This window comes from Xenopus laevis, chromosome 9_10S (assembly GCF_017654675.1).
Source record: "Xenopus laevis strain J_2021 chromosome 9_10S, Xenopus_laevis_v10.1, whole genome shotgun sequence".
In the NCBI taxonomy this organism is placed as follows: Eukaryota; Metazoa; Chordata; class Amphibia; order Anura; family Pipidae; genus Xenopus; species Xenopus laevis.
This window is the reverse complement of record NC_054388.1, coordinates 109,800,868-109,821,005: the sequence shown is the minus strand read 5'-3', so window position 1 is coordinate 109,821,005 and position 20,138 is coordinate 109,800,868. Positions and strand designations below refer to the sequence as shown.

General features: G+C 38.6%; 1 protein-coding gene across 1 annotated transcript in view; it reads right to left on the bottom strand.

The window, feature by feature from the left end:
* The window catches only part of LOC108703274 (lysosomal alpha-glucosidase), a 28,213-nt gene extending 24,565 nt beyond the window's left edge, over positions 1 to 3,648 (bottom strand). The window contains exon 1 of the mRNA XM_018239389.2: positions 3,488 to 3,648. The gene's annotated coding sequence lies outside the window, so the exon portion shown is untranslated. The remainder of the gene's footprint in view (positions 1 to 3,487) is intronic.
* Between the last annotated feature and the right edge of the window lie 16,490 nt (positions 3,649 to 20,138).

The following is a 20,138-nucleotide window of genomic DNA, read 5'->3' as shown; positions in this document are numbered from 1 at the left end:
AAACAAACACTATTATTTTGACTGATTTTCTTTCCTCTATATAAACACATGTTTGTGTAGGGATTGTCAGAGTGGCATGTCAGAGGAGGAGCGATTGCTGAGGTGTATAAGCCTGGCAGCAGTGTTCATTATGGACTGGAGAGGTGACAGTCTCTGGCGTAGAAAGCAAATTAATAGAGAGTTACAGTCTAGAAGTGATATGATGAGAGAGTAAATAAGAATGTTGGTGACATCTTGGGTGATAGATCGCATTTTGGATATGTTCCTTAGGTGGAAGTGACATGATTTAACAAGTGTCTGGATATGAGGAGTGAAGGACAGGGCAGAATCTAGGATAACCCCAAGGCACTTGGTCTGGGGAGACTGGGTGATAATGTAATTGTTAACTATGAGAGATACTTCTGGGATGTTACGGGTGTTAGTTGGGGGAAAGAGAACCATTTCCATTTAAGAGAGGTTTGATTTAATATAGTGATGCAATATCCCAGTAGAGATAGCGGAGAGGCAGGAAGAGACCTGAGTTAAGAGCTCTGGATTGAGATCAGGAGAGGAGAGACATCTGAGTACAGTCAGTATAGAAGTGGTATTGGAAAGCATAAGGGTTGGTTTGCTGAGAAGGAAATATTACAGTTGAGAGCGATTGATTAAATATATGAGTTAAGGCCTTAATTAGACAGGGATTGGCATTGTGAAGGGGTTTAGAAGGTATTGCATCAAGTGGGCAGGTAGTAATTTGAGAGGAAGCCAAAACATTTTGAGACTTCCTCAACAATTACAGGGGAGAAGGAGCACAGAAGAGACTGGGTTGTCTGGAGGGAGGGTAATGAATATCTAGGGGGTTTAGCAGTGTAATGTCACTTCTGATGGTGTTAGTTTTGTTTTTGAAGTGCTCAGCAATATCTGGAGTAGAGACAGATACACACACACATTGGGGAAAGACAGGTGTTAAAGGTAGAGAAGAGTTGTGCAGGTTTTTTAGAAAGGGATTTAATGAGTTTAGTACGGTATGTTTGTTTGGCTAAGAAAAGACTTGTGTTATAGGAGAGCAGGATAGATTTGGAACTGCTGAAATATGATTCTAAATGGGATTTGTGTCAGCAACACTCAAGTGCACGTGAATGTCCTTGGGGAGCTTTTGTAAGAACAGTATGCCAAGGTTGAAGCCATTTGGGTCTAATACATTTAGTTTTGGCAGGAGCAAGTTCATCGAGGGTAGTGGTGAAAGTGCTTTAGTTGAGAGAGGTAGTCAGATTAATACAGGAGATGGTTGAGATATTAGAGGGAAGAGAGAGTCAAAGGAAGAAGAGAGATGTGACCCGTTTTGTGTTTGCAAGTCACATAATGCACATGTTTGTGGTGAATCAGGGAGTGAGAGGGAGTTGGTGAGAGTTGAAATGTAAGTAGAATGTGATCAGAGAGAGGAAGTGGTGAGTTAGGAAAATTAGAAATTGAACAGAATCTGGTAAAAGATTTTGAGATTTGCCAGTGAAGTGAGAGAGGGAATGTGAGCACAGCCTAACGAGGATGTTAGTGAAAGAAATTTAGAGAAAAGATCATGAATAGCTTGTTTGTTTCAAGCAGAGTGGCGTTCCAGAGAGCACAGAAACACTAAACTGGGTTCTTGGGTATAAATATGAGAGAAAGGGAGGGAGAACATGGCTCTGATAAAACTGGGATGGTATAAGGGCCAGAGTTGGGGGAAATACAGTATACAGATCAGAATTATCAGTATACAGGAGTTACAATAGAGTGGTGTATATAACAGTATACAGATGATCAGAATTACAGAATTAAGCAGTATACAGGAGTTACAATAGAGTGGTGTATATAACAGTATACATGAGTTACAATAGAGTGGTGTATATAACAGTATACATGAGTTACAATAGAGTGGTGTATATAACAGTATACAGGAGTTACAATAGAGTGGTGTATATAACAGTATACAGATGATCAGAATTACAGAATTAAGCAGTATACAGGAGTTACACTCTTCTGCCTGTTCATATTTGCCGACAGGAGTGTGCACAATTAAAGCTGATTCCAGACTAGTTCCAACTTCACACACTCCCGGAGCTTTGTGTCGGTGAAGAGACCCAAAAGATTACTAACAGACAGAAAGATGTGGCCCCGGAACTCGCTGTACTGCTCTGCATTTTAGGGTCAAGTTTCACTAATGCACAGTGCAGGGAGGGGGCAATGGCAGACAGCTATGTTAGTTTTTTTTGTTTGTTTTTTACTGGTGGGGGTTTAGTTCTCCTTTAAGCAGTTTACAGGGGTTGCAAAAGAATGGTGTATATAACAGTGCTCTACACATTGTTCTAACCTGGCCTAAAAAAAATGTCCTAAAGAATATTTATCTGACTGAGTTTCTTATTTAGTCAGATAAATCAGCAACTATGGATTAAAAATAAAATAGAGAGTGAGAGAGACAGAGCATGTGTGTGAGAGAGAGTGTGTCCTGCCAATAAAGCTCATTTGATTTGTGTGAGAGTGTGAGTGAGAGAGAGCACCCCCTACCTGCTTTGGCAATGCTTAATGTATTTGGTCCTTCCAATAAAGCTCATTTGATTTGATTTGTGTGAGAGAGAGAGCGCGTGAGAGAGAGACAGAGAGAGAGAGAGCATGAGTGTGTGAGTGAGAGAGACAGAGAGAGAGCATGAGTGTGAGAGTGTGAGAGAGAGAGAGAGTGTGAGAGAGCATAAGTGTGTGGGATAGAGAAAGAGAGTGTGAGACAGAGCTTGAGAGAGTGTGCAAGAGAGAGCCCAAGTGTGTGGGATAGAGAGAAAGAGGGAGAGAGTGAGTATGTCTCAGAGAGCGTGTGAGAGAGAGCACGAGTGTGTTGGATAGAGAGAAAGAGAGAGTGTGAAAGAGAAAGAGAGAGTGTGCGTGTGAGAGTACAGATGTCCTGCATTATTCACATCTCAGAAATAGTAAAAACAAATAGAAGTTAAAACTATTCTCTCTCTCTCATTAAAAAGCCAGGCAACACAGTGACTTACAGACTAAAGTCTCAGTGCAGGACACACAGACCCTCTCAGTGCAGGACACACAGACCCTCTCAGTGCAGGACACACAGACCCTCTCAGTGCAGGACACACAGACCCTCTCAGTGCAGGACACACAGACCCTCTCAGTGCAGGACACACAAACCCTCTCAGTGCAGGACACACAGACCCTCTCAGTGCAGGACACACAGACCCTCTCAGTGCAGGACACACAGACCCTCTCAGTGCAGGACACACAGACCCTCTCAGTGCAGGACACACAGACCCTCTCAGTGCAGGACACACAGACCCTCTCAGTGCAGGACACACAGACCCTCTGTGGAACAGTCAGTAAAGTCCCCAGTTCAGCAGTAACAGTGGTGAATAAAAGCAAAAAGTAGTTTGTAGCTATAGATAATGTATTGTTTGTAGCTATAGATAATGTATATTTTGTAGCAATAGATAATGTATATTTTGTAGCAATAATGTACATTACTTACATATGTGAGACACAGAGTTACAGCGCAGAGCTGCTCAACTCATCTGCTTCTCCCTGCAGCACTCCTCTGTGCACTCTCACTTCCTCATTAGCTGATCACATGATCCCACTACTGATGCCTGCCTGGGACAAACCTCTCAGAACTGCACGATCTCAGTACAAACATAAAGCCGCACACCTTCCCTCCCAACATTTGAATAATGGTAAGAGGGACAACATATCTAACAACCATATTACAACATTTGGTTATGGAACGTTTGAACACATTTCTTGGGGTTTTACGGTCTTGTTTTAGTTTTGCTACTGAGGGTTAAATTGCCCTTTAAACTAACGGTCTGAGTTCCTCCAAGAGACTTGTTTTTCTTGTTCGCTGCAGCTGCTGAGTATTAGCAACTCCCTGCCTCTCATTTAATTACATTTCAGAGACTTTGAATCTTTTTCTGGCGTCAGTGCAGAACTCAGGACATTTTAATAAAATGAGGGATTGGGGGCTGAGCTGTCTAAAGCAAGACTGTCGGAACAGTTGGGAGGTATAAGATAAAGATCAAAAAGGAATTCCAAATCAGTGTCTTAAACTTTGTATCTTTTTCTGGCTGTTCAGTGCAGGAGATCAAGGAGAAAGCCGGGACATTTCAGTAACAATCCGGGATTGTGGGTTGAACTGTCAAAATCGGGACTGTCCCGCGAAAAACTGGACATTTGGGAGGCATATTATTTAATATTTTATATGTTTTTGAGTGCACTTCAATGTCCCCAGCAAGCAGTGTAAGGGAGACCTTGATGTGGTTATATATTTTGGCCGCAATGTGGTTTTAACACCTCCGATTTTGTTAAAATTTATTTAAAGTGCTGGTCAGTTTTTGTCTTTTATTGTGTGTAAATTATGGCTGTATATCATTTGTAGCAGCCAGTCAACTCCAAAGTGTAGTTTAGTATAAGCACAAAAAAAGCATCTGGTCAACATTACAGTGTGGGTTAGACTGAGCGCTCACAATTTCTATTTGTTTTACAGACTATGTAGTGCAGCTCTGGTTGTAAATCTATACTTTCTATTCATGGCCCAAAGTCATGTAACCAGTCAGACTAGGGGTTCAGGGCAACTGCCTTGGTACCTGCACCCCCCCCATAGGGTTGCCACCTGCCCGGTTTTCCAAATTAGGAAAACCGGGCAGGATATCCTATTGATGTGGTGACTGGCCAATCAGTGATTGTGCATCATAGCACCACCCCTGACATCACGCCCCCTCTGCATCATGGTCTCGCTCCCTACATGTCACGGCCCGCCCCTACCCAGATTCCACAGGGCCAAAAGGTGCCAACCCTAACCCCCCATGCCCCCGCCTATGGTTGTCACCGACAATAGCTGGTATAGGATCTTGAGATTTTTGTAGATAACAAGTTGTCTAATTCTGGGCAGTGTCATTCTGTGGCTACTAAAGCAAATAAAGTTCTTGTATAAAAAAGGGCATTAACTCAAGGGATGAAAACATAATTCTGCCTCTTTATAGGTCCCTGGTGAGGCCTCATCTGGAGTATGGGGGCAGTTTTGGACTCCAGTCCTTAAGAGGGATATAAATGAGCTGGAGAGAGTGCAGAGACTAAGTGCAACTAAACTGGTTAGAGGGAGGGAAGAGTTAAATTATGAGGGGAGACTGACAAGGTTGGGGTTGTTTTCTCTGGAAAAAAGGCGCTTGTGAGGGGACATGATTAGACTTTACAAGTACATTAGAGGACATTATAGACAAATAGCAGGGGACATTTTTACCCATAAAGAGAATCACGTACCAGAGGCCTCCCCTTCAGACTAGAGGAAAAGAACTTTCATTTAAAGGAACAGAGTAGGGGGTTCATCACAGTCAGGACAGTGAGGTTGGGGAATGCACTGCCGGGTGATGTTGTGATGCTGATTCAGTTAATGACTATAAGAGGGACTTGGATGATTTCTTGGACAGACATAATATCAAAGGCTATTGTGATACTAAACTCTATAGTTAGTATAGATATGGGGATAAATCATTTATGTGAAAGTAGGGAGGGGTGTGTGTATGGATGCTGGGTTTTCATTTGGAGGGGTTGAACTTGATGGACTTTGTCTTTTTTCAATCCAATTTAACTATGTAACTATGTAACTATGTAGCTATTCCTAACACCCAATAAATCCCTCCCTTTCTTGACCCTCTCCACTGACAAAATAACCCTTGTATGGTTAGACCTTCCCATTCCCCCACCCTCCCCACCCATCTGCCCTCCCACTCCACAATAGGCGTAATATTAAACACAGTAAATGACAGTACAGGTATAGGACCTGTTATGCAGAATGCTTGGGACCTGGGGTTTTCCGGATAATGGATCGTTCTGTAGTTTGGATCTTCATAATTTAAGTCTACTAGAAAAACATGTAAACATTAAATAAATCCAATAGGCTGTTTTTCCCCAAAAAGGATTAATTATATCTTAGTTGGGATCAAGTACAATCTACTGTTTTATTATTACAGGGAAATGGAAATCATTTTTGAAAATTTGGGTTATTTGATTATAATGGAGTATATGGGAGACAGCCTTTCCGTAATTCGGAGCTTTCTGGATAAAGGGTTTCCGGATAACAGATCCCATACCTGTACCATAGTTAAAAGTAAGAACTGGATGGATCTCATTGGCCAGAGGCAATATCTTCTCCCAATATGATGACAACTGCTGTTAAATGGGGGAAGATAATATTCCAGATGGAAGGAACTGAACTGAAACACTGTTAGTGGTCGACACAATCGACCAAACTGATTAGAGGTGATGGATCAACACAAGCAGCAGTGCTTCTCTGACTTCTCACAGGGGAAGAGATTACCAGATGATGGGTTGGGCCATACATAAACAAGATTACTAACTGGATTAAAATTAAATTTACTAAACTCCACACCATGGAGCAGGCTATGCTTGGAATCAAACTGCTGAGGCTTTGGAAACTGATGAGATGGTGGACACTGAGAGATTGGAATTTAAAAATCTTTGTAAGGCACTAATAGGATGAACAGTGAGACACTTAACTCAAATAAGCAGTTAATTCAAGCTGTTCTTTGTACATTTTGTAGCAGCCCTGACAATGTTGTTTCTGTTTGACACCATTTTTGATCTATCAGTAAGAAGATCTATGAAGTAGAAGCTGTGATGGTCTTTGAAATGGTCAGCAACCCAGAGGTAATGTTTGATGCTATATGATGTAGAAAATGGTAAATATTTAAATTATCTAAAAGTAACATATTTATCTGTCTGTTATCTGACTGTTTGTGCTAAACATTTTTAGTGCATGGATATACCTACACGTGTAGTGGTATAGGAAACTTCTGAAGAGCTGGTGAGAAAATCCAAGGTGGCAATTTTCAACAATTGCATCTGAAATGGGGATAATAAAGATCCATTATGTATCTGTGAGTTCCTTACATTCCTAATATTTTGTCATGCTAGGACTTCCAAAACCCATAAAAGGTCCCAAGGTTCGGGTTTTGGCTTGCTCTTCTGCCTATAACAGCCGCCTTTCACTTTGGGAGGAGCCCTCTGCTACTCGGATGCCGCCTGGACTTACTGAAAGAGAAAGGGTCAGTTTCTGGGCAAGCTAGCAAACCTGAGTGTATGAACAGATGGACGGGAACCAGGCAGAGCGTAGTCAGAAAACAGGCCCGGTCAAATACCAGAGGAGCAATGAGGTACTTGTCACGGTCGGCACCAACACCAAGCACTCTGGTCTCGGCTCGTGCTTCATCTGTAGTGTGACCGCCTTTGGCCTCGGGAGGAGCCCTCAGCTACTTGGATGCCACCAGGACTTAAACGAGAGGTGCAAGACTAGATGTTCTGGACAGGCAGAGGGGCACAACTGTTTAGCGAGAGTCTTTGGGCCGAAGGTCGTAGTACAAAGCGTTAGGCAATAGAGTAGTCAGATCAGGCCGGGTTGTGGAATGCAGAGAGTAAACGTAGTCCGGCAGGCAAGGGTCAAACCAGGAAGTCAATCAGAAGAGTTAAAGCAGAAGAGGTAGTCGGTATTCAGGCAGGTGTCAGGATCCAGAAGTCAGAGTAGTCAAAAGCCAGGCAGGGGTCACATCAGGAATCAAACAGGTTCAAAAACAGAACTCACAAAAGCACCAGGAACAAACTCCTATCACGGGCAAATTCCAGTAGTGAAAATGGGCTATTTAAACATTTGAATTTGGCGCCAATTGCACGCTGGCATCATCACGCCAGCGCGCCTGTGCCTTTAAGAACCGTCGAGGCGCGCGCACGCGCTCTAAGAGACCAGCACCGGCGTGGAAGAAGAATCGGTGTGGTGTGGCGGGCGTTCCCACTTATGGTGCGGCGGGAGTCCCCGCCGCACTGGGTAAGCCCTTACAGTACTGAATCAGAATCCAAAAAACATAGTCAAAAACAGGCCAAGGGATCAGGACAGGCAGCAATCGTCGAATCAGGACAGGCAAAGGTTCAAAACACAGAATCAATATAAAGAATAAACCCAGGAACTATAAAGCAGAACCTACATGGGGAATCCAGTACTGCAAACCGGCTCTTTAAATTCTTAAAATTTTCGCGCCATGCTGGAGAGTAATATTCTGAGACAATTGAAAGTTGAAAGTTGGCTTTCATTTTTCATTATTTGGGTCTTTTGAGTTATTTAGCTTTTTATGCAGCAGCTCTCCAGTTTGCAGTTTCATCAGTCTGGTTGCTAGGGTCCGATTTATCCTTGCAACCATGCATTGATTTGAACCATGTGTGATACAAATGTGACATGACAGGCCATGTATGAATGTGATTGTGATCAAGTGTGTCCAATATGTCTCCTTAGTTATAAAATGGCTGAACTGACGTTAACTGGAGTTATGGTTATTAAAGGATAAACTTGTTTTTCATGTAGAACTTTATAAATATTGTTTGGGAAATTTCAAGGCGAGGGAGAAGGATAGGGAAATCAGAGACAGTAAAAACATGTTTATTATGAAGAAGAAAGCTCATGGTCACATTTCTGGGCGTACAGACATTATTTTGTTATATGTCCAAAGTTAAGATTAAGGCCAAATTCTGCTATAATGGATAATTTTATTATTGTGCTACTAAAAAAAGAGAACTCGGTTAAGGGGACTTTGGAACTTCATCTACAAGTAGACAAGTTGTGTGGAACCTTTCCCGATTAGTCTGGCTTTGAGAGTTTGCTGTGTTTGGCCCAGGGTTCCCCAGCTGATGTCCCTCTCAAATGATGTCGATATCAATCAGGGATATATTGATTTGCTTACAATATTTTATTCTCATTTAATATTGATCAGTGTGTGTGTGTGCTTTATATCTTTCACTTGATAAGCCTGCCTATGGTAGCTTGGCAAGACACCACGCCACAATTTATAAACAAAACATTGTTTTGTTTTTGCAATATTACAATTCAGTGGTAGTGTAAAGGATGCCCCTATTGGACGCTGAAGCAGTGGATACATGGCCTCTGGAGTGATTCAACATCTGGCAGTCTGAAAGAAAATTTGGTAAATATTAATAAAGTCCACATCAAGCAAGCTCTGTTGTATGTATTTAAACTAGGTGTGGGGGGGAGGGTTCAGTAAAAGATTCAGTGGAAGACAGGTTAGATGAGATAGTGGGCAAAGAAAGGGAAAATGGGGGAGGAGATTTGGCTGGGGATACTGTTAAGGATAGGGAGGACCACATGTCATATGTTCAATATGGTACCAGTATTAAATGTATGTTTACAAAGAGTCTGCAAGAAGTCTGACTGGTAAAATGGGAGAGCTGGAGCTGCTGGTGATGGAAGGAAAATATGATGTGATTGGTGTGGCTGAAACATGGCTGAATGAGTCGCATGACTGGGCAGTAAATATCAGCGGCTATACGTTGTTTCGGAGGGACAGAGGCAATAGAAAAGGAGGAGGGGTATGTCTGTATGTTAGGCAGGATTTAAAAGCTCATATAAAGGAGGAGGTTATGTTAGAAAATGAGGGGGCAGAAGTCGTATGGGTGGAGTTCTTCACCAATTGTAAAGAATCCAGCAAATTAATTGTAGGTGTCACTATAGACCCCTAATGTAAGTGACGAGGAAGAGACAAAGCTCCAAATGCAAATAGAAAAGGCTGCTAGTTTAGGTAAAGTAATGATAATGGGGGATTTTAATTACCCAGATATTGACTGGAGCAACGGTACTGCTAGATCAGTAAATGGGAACAAGTTTATAAACTTATTGCATGACAATTTTTTAGCACAGGTTGTTGAGGAGCCTACCAGAAAAAATGCTATTCTTGATTTAGTGATCTCAAATGACCCAGAACTTATAGCAAATGTGCAAGTCATTGAACCCCTGGATAATAGTGACCATAATGTTATATCTTTTAATGTCTGGTGCAAAAAACAAAAATATACTGGGGCAACAAAAACCATGAATTTTGCAAAAGCTAATTTTAGTGCCTTGAGGGCTGCCCTACAGAGCATTGATTGGGGCATTAGGTTTTCAGCTAAAAACACAGAACAGAAATGGTTGTCCTTTAAAATGATATTAAATCATTACTGTTCTTAATTTATTCCCTTAAGGACTAAACGTAGAAGCTCTAAGAATCATCCTGTGTGGCTTAATACAGAAGTAAAGAAGTTAATGGGAAAGAAGAGAAAGGCATTTAAAAACTACAAATCTGTAGGGACAGAAGCTGCATTTAATGAATATAAACACTGTAATAAATGTTGTAAATCAGCAATCCGGAAGGCTAAGAAAAGAAATGAAGAGTTAATTGCGGTGGAGGTGAAAATTAACCCTAAAAAGTTTTTTAAATATATTAATAGTAAAAAGATGCAGGTTGAGAGTGTTGTTCCATTAAATAATGGTACCAGTATGGTTGTAACAGATACAGAAAAGGCAAATGTGCTAAATCAGTTATTTTCTTCAGTGTATACAATAGAGGAGTCTGGGTTCACAGGCTCACTTAATAACTGCACGAATGGTTCAGCTCAATCTAGTCAGTGGCTGACTCAGGATATGATTCAAAAAGCTTTAATACAAATTAATGTAAACAAGGCTCCAGGGCCTGATGGCATACACCCCCGGGTTCTAAGAGAGCTTAGTTCAGTTTTAGACCAGCCCTTATTTCTGATTTTCTCAGATTCACTGTCATCTGGTATGGTGCCTATGGATTGGAGAAAAGCTGATGTTGTTCCAATATTTAAAAAGGGATTACGATCTCAGCCTGGCAATTATAGGCCAGTAAGCTTGACATCTGTGGTGGGCAAATTATTTGAAGGCTTGTTAAGGGATCACATTCAAAATTTTGTCCTAATGAATGGCATTATGAGCAACAATCAGCATGGCTTTATGAAGGATAGGTCATGTCAGACGAATTTGATTGCATTTTATGTGGTAAGAAAGTTTCTGGATAGTGGGGGGCAGTAGATGTGATCTATTTGGATTTTGCCAAAGCGTTTGATACTGTGCCCCACAAACGACTGCTTTCTAAACTAAGGTCTGTTGGGCTTAATGAAGTCGTTTGCACGTGGATAGGAAACTGGCTACAGGATCGGGTACAGAGGGTGGTTGTTAATGGGACATTCTCTACTTGGAGTAAGGTTCTTAGTGGGGTCCCCCAGGGCTCAGTATTGGTTATTAATGACTTAGGGGAGGGTGTTGTAAGTAATGTATCAGTGTTTGCAGATGACACAAAATTATCCAGCCCAATTAATTCCATCCAGGATGTGGCATCCTTGCAACATGATCTTGACAAACTGGCAATCTGGGCAGCTAAGTGGCAAATGAGATTCAATGTTGATAAATGTAAAGTCATGCACCTGGGATGTAACAATATCCAAGCCACTTATACCCTTAATGGGACTGCACTAGGCAAATCCATTATGGAAAAGGACCTTGGAGTCCTTGTAGATGATAAACTTGGCTGTAGCAAGCAATGCCAGTCAGCAGCATCAAGGGCAAATAAGGTCTTGAGCTGTATTAAAAGGGGCATAGAGTCAAGGGAGGAGGGGGTCATTCTTCCACTGTATAGAGCACTTGTAAGGCCCCATCTAGAATATGCCGTACAGTTTTGGTCTCCATCACTCAAACAGGACATTATTGTATTAGAGAGGGTACAGAGAAGGGCAACTAAGCTGGTAAAGGGAAAATCTTAGCTATGAGGAAAGACTGGCCAAATTGGAGATGTTCACGCTGGAGAAGAGGCGCTTAAGGGGTGATATGATGACTATGTATAAATATATAAGGGGATCATATAATAATCTCTCTAATGATTTATTTACCAGTAGGTCTTTCCAGCTGACACGAGGTCACCCATTCCGATTAGAAGAAAAGAGGTTCCGCCTAAATATTGGGAAGGGGTTTTTTACAGTGAGAGCTGTGAAGATGTGGAATTCTCTCCCTGAATCAGTTGTACAGGCTGATACATTAGATAGCTTTAAGAAGGGGTTGGATGGCTTTTTAGCAAGTAAGGGAATACAGGGTTATGGGAAATAGCTCATAGTCCAAGTTGATCCAGGGACTAGTTTTCCATTTTTTGAGTCAGGAAGGAATTTTTCCCCCTCTAAGGCAAATTGGAGAGGCTTCAGATGGGTTTTTTGCCTTCCTCTGGATCAACTGGCAGATAGGTAGTTAATAAAAAAAAAAAAGGTTGAACTCGATGGACATGTGTCTTTTTTCAACCTTACTTACCTATGCCTGGCGAAGTGTTGCGATGTGAGCGAATTTTCGGAGGTTATTGAATTTGCCGCTTTGTGTAAGTTTCATTAACAAAAGCATACAATTCACAACGTTTTAGGGATGCACTGAACCCACTATTTTGGATTCGGCCGAACCCCCGAATCCTTGGCAAAATATTCAGCCAAATACCGAACTAAGTCCTAATTTGCATATGCAAATTAGGGATGGAAAGGGGAAAACATTTTTTTACAATTTCCCTCCCCACCCCTAATTTGCATATGCAAATTATGATTTGGTTCGGCCAGGCAGAAGGATTTGGCCAAATCTGAATCCTGCTGAAAAAGGCTGGATCCTAGTCAAACCGAATCCTGGATTTGGTGCATTTCCAGAAAGTTTAGCCAGTAAGAAGAATAGTTTAAGTTAAAATAGTAATGTTTAGTAAATTATCCTTGAATGTCAATGGGGGACTAATTTGTCTTTGACACCTAGTAAGCACGCTTCAGGAAAAATGACTTGAGGAAGAGCTAGATGGTCAATAAGACACTTAACCAAGTTTCACCAGAATTATACGTAGGAAATCTGCAGCAGGGTGTTGACATTGGGGACAAGAGGGCGATTTGCTTGGGAAAGCCATATGTAGTCTAATAGACATGTAGTAGCAGAGGTGAAGGAGTTTAAAACTGATAAATCTATCTCTTCCATATACTCGCCTTTTAATAGTTTTGGAAATACATTATTGACAAATATGGAATTGCAATCTCTCAGCATTATCTTATCCTACATAAATATTTTTTTTGCAGCAGAATTAACCACACAATGTTTTCCCTGGTGCATCACTGTATAATTCATTGAATATAGCCTTAACACTGAGACTTATTGTACAATGGGAGTTTGATCTTGGTTCTTGAAATTTGTAGTTTGTAGTACAGTAGTTTTATTTCCTGCTTCACCTTATATTTTTAGTCTACTAGTTCTGCTCAGTGAGGCACTTGCAATGCCCCTACTCATTTAGATTTTGGATAAGGCTGATCTCAACCCTTAGTAATGCTATCTGCTTACTCTGGGTACTGTTGTGTTGTCACTACACCCATAAAAAACTGGGCACAAGGGAAAAAATAATAGCTGGAAAAGGGACTACTAGCAATGCTTTTAGTTGTACTGTATATTACAGTAAAGTCTGTACTATTTATATCTGGTATATCTGTGATACAGGAGTGAAATAGAATATCTAGTATAAGGCTGTATCTGTACTTAGTACTAATTAAATATATTATTATTACAAAGGTTTGGCAATCTTGACCCTGTGTCTCACTGAACCTACCTTACATTTGCAATCTCTGTAAAGACCTTCGTAATGAGGTTTTGAGTTCCTGGTTCCTCAGACTGTAGATCAAAGGATTCAAAAAAAGGGTTAATGTAGCATAAAAAACAGAAGACACTTTGTCCCCTGTTAAACGATACTTTGTATTTGGACGCAAGTAATTGAAGAAAATTGAACCATAAAATATAAAGACAACTGTTAGATGAGAGGAGCAGGTGGAGAAAGCCTTTGATATCATGTTTTTTGATGGGATTTTCAAAACAGTTAATATTATAGGGATGTATGGGTAAAATGTCACCACTAAAATAACAACTCCAAACATTATCCCAAAGAAAAAGATTAGCAATTCATTAATGAATGTGTCACTACAGGAGACCTGAAGCAATTGGGGCAGGTCACAAAAGAAATTTTGCAAAGCATCAGGCCTGCAAAAGTTCAATTTGGCTAAAAAAAGAGTGTGCACCAAGGAATGTACTACACCAAAAACTAGCACTCCTGATACAAACTGAAAACAAACTTTCCATTTCATTATCTGCATGTAGTGAAGAGGCCGACATATGGCAATGTATCTGTCATAGGACATCACTGCCAGCACAAATGCCTCTGACATAATAAAAAAGCAGAAGAAGTAGAACTGCGTTATACAGGCTGGCACAGAAATGTCTCTTCTTTCTGTAAGCAAATCAAAAAGCATTCTTGGGGTAGTCACTGATGAGTAACCTGTATCCAGACATGCCAGGGTTCCAAGGAAGAAGTACATAGGGGTTTGGAGCTGAGAATCAGTGAAGATCAGGAGAAGGATGAGAAGGTTCACAGTCAGAGTTATAAGGTAAATCAGGAGAAACACCACAAACAGAGGAGACTGAAGACTTGGAAGATCAGACAGCCCACTGAGAATCAACATATACACTATTGTTTGGTTTTCCATATCATTGTTGTATTACCTGCAAAAATGACCAATTCCATATTAATAATAATAACCACCACAAAAACAATAATAATAATTATTAAAAGACCGGAAAATAACACCATTTACCCCTCGGTTAAATAAATCAAATATAAACCCACTCTCTCACCATTAGGATTTATAGCTTCATAACATATAGATGACTTCAAAATATTAATTTAAATTGTGAAAAACTAAGACCCAGGTAAATTATTAAAATAAGTACTGAGTTTAAATTCAATTATCAGCTTTAAAAAAAAAAGTTCTATTGAGAAGCAATTAAAACATTTACGGGGTTATGTATTAAACTCCGAATGCAAAAATCACGAAAAATTCATGATTTTTAATTAAGTTTGACTGTTAAAAAATCACAAATTTTTCAGAATGAATTAAACCCTGAGGATGGATAAGTCCGAATCTGAATATCCGGCATCTCAGACCTGTCGAGGTTGACTATAAGAGTCAATGTCCCAATGATTTGTTGATGTGCGCTGGGTTTTGTGCAATACCCACAATATTTTCAGGCAAAAAACATAAGAGTTTTCACCCGAAAAATCCTAAAAATTCGTGAAAATCAGATTTTTCCCCCACAAAGAAAATCTTCGGGAAAATTTGATAATAAATAAGTGTAAAAAACCCAAGTAGATTTGATCGGGGTTTGCAGCAGAAAATTTTGAGATAAAATCAGACTTTGATAAATAACCCACATTAACAATAAAGAGGTTATTTACTAAAGTCCGGTCGGCCTTTTTGGTGCAAAACTTTAATTTTTCAGGTCTTTTTTTACAACCCAAATTTTTTCGGGATTTATTAAAGTCTGATGCTGCAAAAAGTCTGACTCTGAAAATCCGCCATCTCACACCTGCCGAGGTTGTATATAAGTCAATGTGAGACGTCCCTATCCTAAAAAAATATAAATTAATGGAGTGTGAAATTTTACCTTTAAAGGACTAAAAAAGCCCCCAAATTAAATGTTTTCCATCTACTCATAGGATGTGCATATAGTGGCAAATGATAAAATAAGGGCTTTCTGCTACATTTTTTAATGTTTATATATACCCCCTTTGGTCACACTTGAAGTTAAGTCTGGGTCTCCCACAGATTGATGTCCAAGAAACACCCATGCTCACATCAACTACCAGAAATTCTTTGGGAGATAAAAGTTACATGAAGAACCCATGGCCAACAGTTGGTATAATAGCAGGGAAAAGACAGAATAATTTGAGTTGTAAGTTTGTTTCTAGGCAGACTGTTAAAATGATTTTCATTTTTAATTTATGATATTAGTACTGGTACGAATCCGTTGGAATTATATTATGTTGTGTTCATTACAAGGTAAAGAGGTAAGTCACACATTTTGCAAAATAGACTACAGCGGTGAATCTTTAGCAGAAGACCAAAGCTTCATAGTAGTTTCACAAATAGAGATGATCTCTACTGGTTGTGACCGGTTAGCTTTTATGCATGCTTATTGGTTAATTGAAGTTAGAAAAGAAAACTAACACAAATATAGAAAATGTTATTTCTTCTCATGTTCTACTCTCACAACTACAAATGCATTACAACTACAAAGGTTCACCTTTGAAATAACTGTTAGTATGATGTAGAGAGGGATATTCTGAGACAAGTTGCCATTGGTTTGCATTTTTCATTATTTGTGGTTTTTGAGTTATTTAGTATTTTAATTCAGCAGCTCTCGAGTTTGCAATTTCAGCAATGTGGTTGCTAGGGTTCAAATTACCCTAGCAACCATGCACTAATTTGAATAAGAGACTGGACTATGAATAGGAGATTCCTGAATAGAAAGATGAGTAATAAAAATTAGGAAAAACAATTCATTTGTAGTTTTACAGAGCATTTGTTTTTTTCTAGAAAGGGTCAGCATAGCCCATTTGAAAGCTGGAAAGAGTCAGAAGAAAAAGGCAAATAATTATTATATAACTATAAAAAATATATAATCAAAACCAATTGAAAAGTTGCTTAGAATTGGCCATTCTATAACATACATGGGGCACATTTACTAAGCTCGAGTGAAGGATTCGAATGTAAAAAACATTTTTTTTTGGGTACTTTGACCATCGAATGCTACTTCGACTTTCGACTACGACTTCGACTCGAATGATTCGAACTAAAAATCGTTTGACTATTAGACCATTTGATAGTCAAAGTACTGTCTCTTTAAAAAAAAACTTTGACTACCTACTTCGGCATTTTAAACCTACCGAGCATCAATGTTAGCCTGTGGGGACCTTCCCCATAAGCTTTCTAAGCTTTTTTGGATCGAAGGAAAATCCTTCGATCAATGGATTAAAATCCTTTGAATCGTTTGATTAATTTATCGTAGAGGATTATTATAATTTTTTCCTTCGATCGTTCAATTGAAGTATTTGCAGTAAATCCTTCTACTTTGATATTCAAAGTGGAAGGATTTTACTTTGATGGTCGAATATCGAGGGTTAATTAACACGTGATATTTGACCCTTAGTAAATGTGCCCCTAAAAGTTACCGTAAAGGTTAATTACGCCTTTACAGAGGTGGTTCACCTTTAAGTTAACTTTTAGTATGTTTTATAGTGGCCAATTCTGAGCAACTTTAAAAATTTTTTTATAGTTTGTTAATTATTTGCCTTCCTTTTCTGACTCTTTCCAACTTTAAAATGGGGGTCACTAGCCCCATCTAAAAAACAAATGCTGAGTTATTGCTACTTTTTACTACTCATCTTTCTACTCAGGCCCTCTCCCATTCACATTCCGGTTTCTTCAGTGCATGGTTGCTAAGGCAATTTGGACCCTAGCAACCAGATGGCTGAAATTGCAAAACTGGAGAGTGGCTGAATAAAAAGCTAAATAACTCACAAATAATAAAAAAATGAAAACCAATTGCAAATTGTCTGAGAATATCACTGTATGTTTTGTGAATTTATTTTATGAAAAGAATTACAAATTATCATATTTATTACCACAATTTTTTGTTTCAAAGTAAAGTCTCTTATCTCAAGGCCCTTTATGTGATAATGGAACTAATCCCAGTCTATAAAATCTTTGTTGTAAGCGTCCTAAATCTCTGGAGTTCAATTATATTTTAACTGTTCCCAAGACATGTATTATATACATGTAACATTCGTATTTTTTTTACTCTTGTCTAGGGGGTTTATTTATTAAAGTTCAAATGCTAAAAACTCAAAAAATTCTAAAACTTTTAGTGGGAAAAAAAATTGCAAATTTTTTGAGATTTCTTATACTGCAAAAAATTTCAGACTTGCAGAGGTTGTATATAAGTCAATGGGAGAGGTCCCTATCCTTTTTCGGAGGTTACTGTGGTCTGAGCTGGAATTAGCCTGAAAAAAAATTTATCAAGAATCAAATTTGTGAGTTGTGTGAGGGGTTTTGTACTTTAGAATTTAAATTAGAATTTCAAATGTTTGGGTATTTGGAAAAAATCTGAATTTCAAAAACTCAAATTAAAAAACGATGGGGGGAAAAAACTCTTATGATCAAGTTCATGACGTGAAAAAACTTGAATCGCTTGAATTGAGGGGGTTTATGTCCCAAAAACCCAAATTGATTATGTTTTTGGATAAAAATCCTCAAATCAACCAAAATACTTGAGCTTTGCCTAGGACAACTACCATTGACTAGAACAATTCTACCCGACGGTTACTTTTTTACATTCTAATTTTCAAGCTTAATATATACCACACATTCAAGTTTTTGAAAATTTGAAAAACTTGAATGTATGAGTTTGGGTTAAAAAAAAATGTGAATCGTGGAAAAAGTCAATTTAAATTTTTGATAAATTTGTCCTGTGTAAAAATATACTGTAAAATAGAAAGATCACAGTTAGATGAGAGGAGCAGGTGGAGAAAGTCTTGGATCTCATGTTTGTTGATGGAATTTTTAGAACAGTGATTATTATGGTGATGTATGAGTAAAAGGTTACCCCTAAAACAACAATGCCAACCAATGTTCCAAAGGACCTGAGATTATCTGGATAAGAGCTTCTCCATAATGTGAGGAGCTACATCTAAATTGGGTTTAAACTATAGTAATTATATTCTTATTATTATATTCCTACTATATTGAATCCTATATATAGAAGTTCCTACAAATATTTGTCTACTTCACCACTGATCGATAGATACAGTAGATTAGGTGAAGTAGCCAAAAGGACAGAAGGAAAAGTCGTTCTGTCATCAGTGCAGGGATAACTTCTCTCCTTTAAGAGATCAAAATGGTGGGGTCGGTATTAAGATGGTGTGAGTACTGAATGAAAATCGACAGAAATTAATGTATTGAATTTTTCCATATTTAGGGCTCCAATTGAAGCTGTATAAATTAGTGCTGGGTGAATCTGACCCATCTGACCCATTACTGGAACTCCTCATATGTCTGTTCTCTTTTTTAGAGATATGATAAATGTGCCACTATGGAAAATCTAAAACTAAAAATGATTTAAAATGTAAAACCACATTGTTATTAAAAAAAACAGACCCAATAATCAAGGTATTTTTGGCTGCACTGCTGCAATATGTGAGACTTACCTCTACACAAGGTGACACCCTACATCAAAGCTCAGTTGACAAACAGAGTTCCTAAATAAATTATGTCATTGATCTTTAGAGGATAATTATAATCTAGAAATTCAGTCAAGTCTCTCGAGAAGATCAATTAATCCAGTTTTAATGGGTTTCTTGTTTATTAATTTAATGCTGATGGAAAATTTGAGTAACTTATGTGTTTCATTATAGAGAAGAATGAATCACATATCAATATCAATCAATATGATAAGAAATATTTATTTTAATAAACTCATTAAAGTTCCAGGAAAGCTTGACTGGCTATATATGCTAACAAAATGTTTTCCCCAGGCATGGATTCACAGGGAAATTCCACACTTTTTTCGCGAAACTGCAGCAAAAATCTACCACAACAAAAAAGTCACCAAGACAAAATTGTCACAGAGACAAAAAAGACGCGATAAAAAAAACCTTTTGTGCATTTGGATTAAAAAGTTGTCGAGACAAAAAAGTTGTTACAAGAAAAACACCCATTGACCTACTGACTTCAATGCGTTTCCCATTATTCTGTATCTGTCTGTTATTGTTCTGGTTTAAGATACAGGTAGAACAAAAATTTAAAAAAAATGTTTTGCTTTTACAAAGCACCCTGAACTCACTCCCTTTTGTCACCTGTAAATGTAGTAATTTGTCTATAATTTGTATATACAGCATGACAATAAGGGCCCTATTTATCAAAGTCAAAATTTATTTTATTATTTAAATCAAAAAAGTCAGACCAAACTAGAATAAAACTAGAATCCTAGATTTGGACCTTTTTTAGTTATTAAAAAATCACAATTTAATCAGATTGGGTACAAACACAAAAAAAATCGAGTGAGTTTTTTTCTTGAACCACTTTATTTTTTCGTGATTTTTCCCAAAAAGGCCAAATTTTTCAGATGTTTGCCTGAAATAGTTGGATTTTCAGGCTAATTCCAGTGCAGACCACTGAAACTTCCAAATAAGATAGGGACCTCTCCCATTGACTTATATACAACCTCGGTAGGTCTGAGATGCCAGATTTGTGGATTCAGATTTTTTCCATCCCCGTTGTTTAATAAAGCTCAAAAAATTCTAGTAAAAATTCCGATTTTCTAGTAAAAAAAAAAACAACTAAAATTTCATGAGTTTTTGGCATTCGGACTTTCATAAATAACCCCC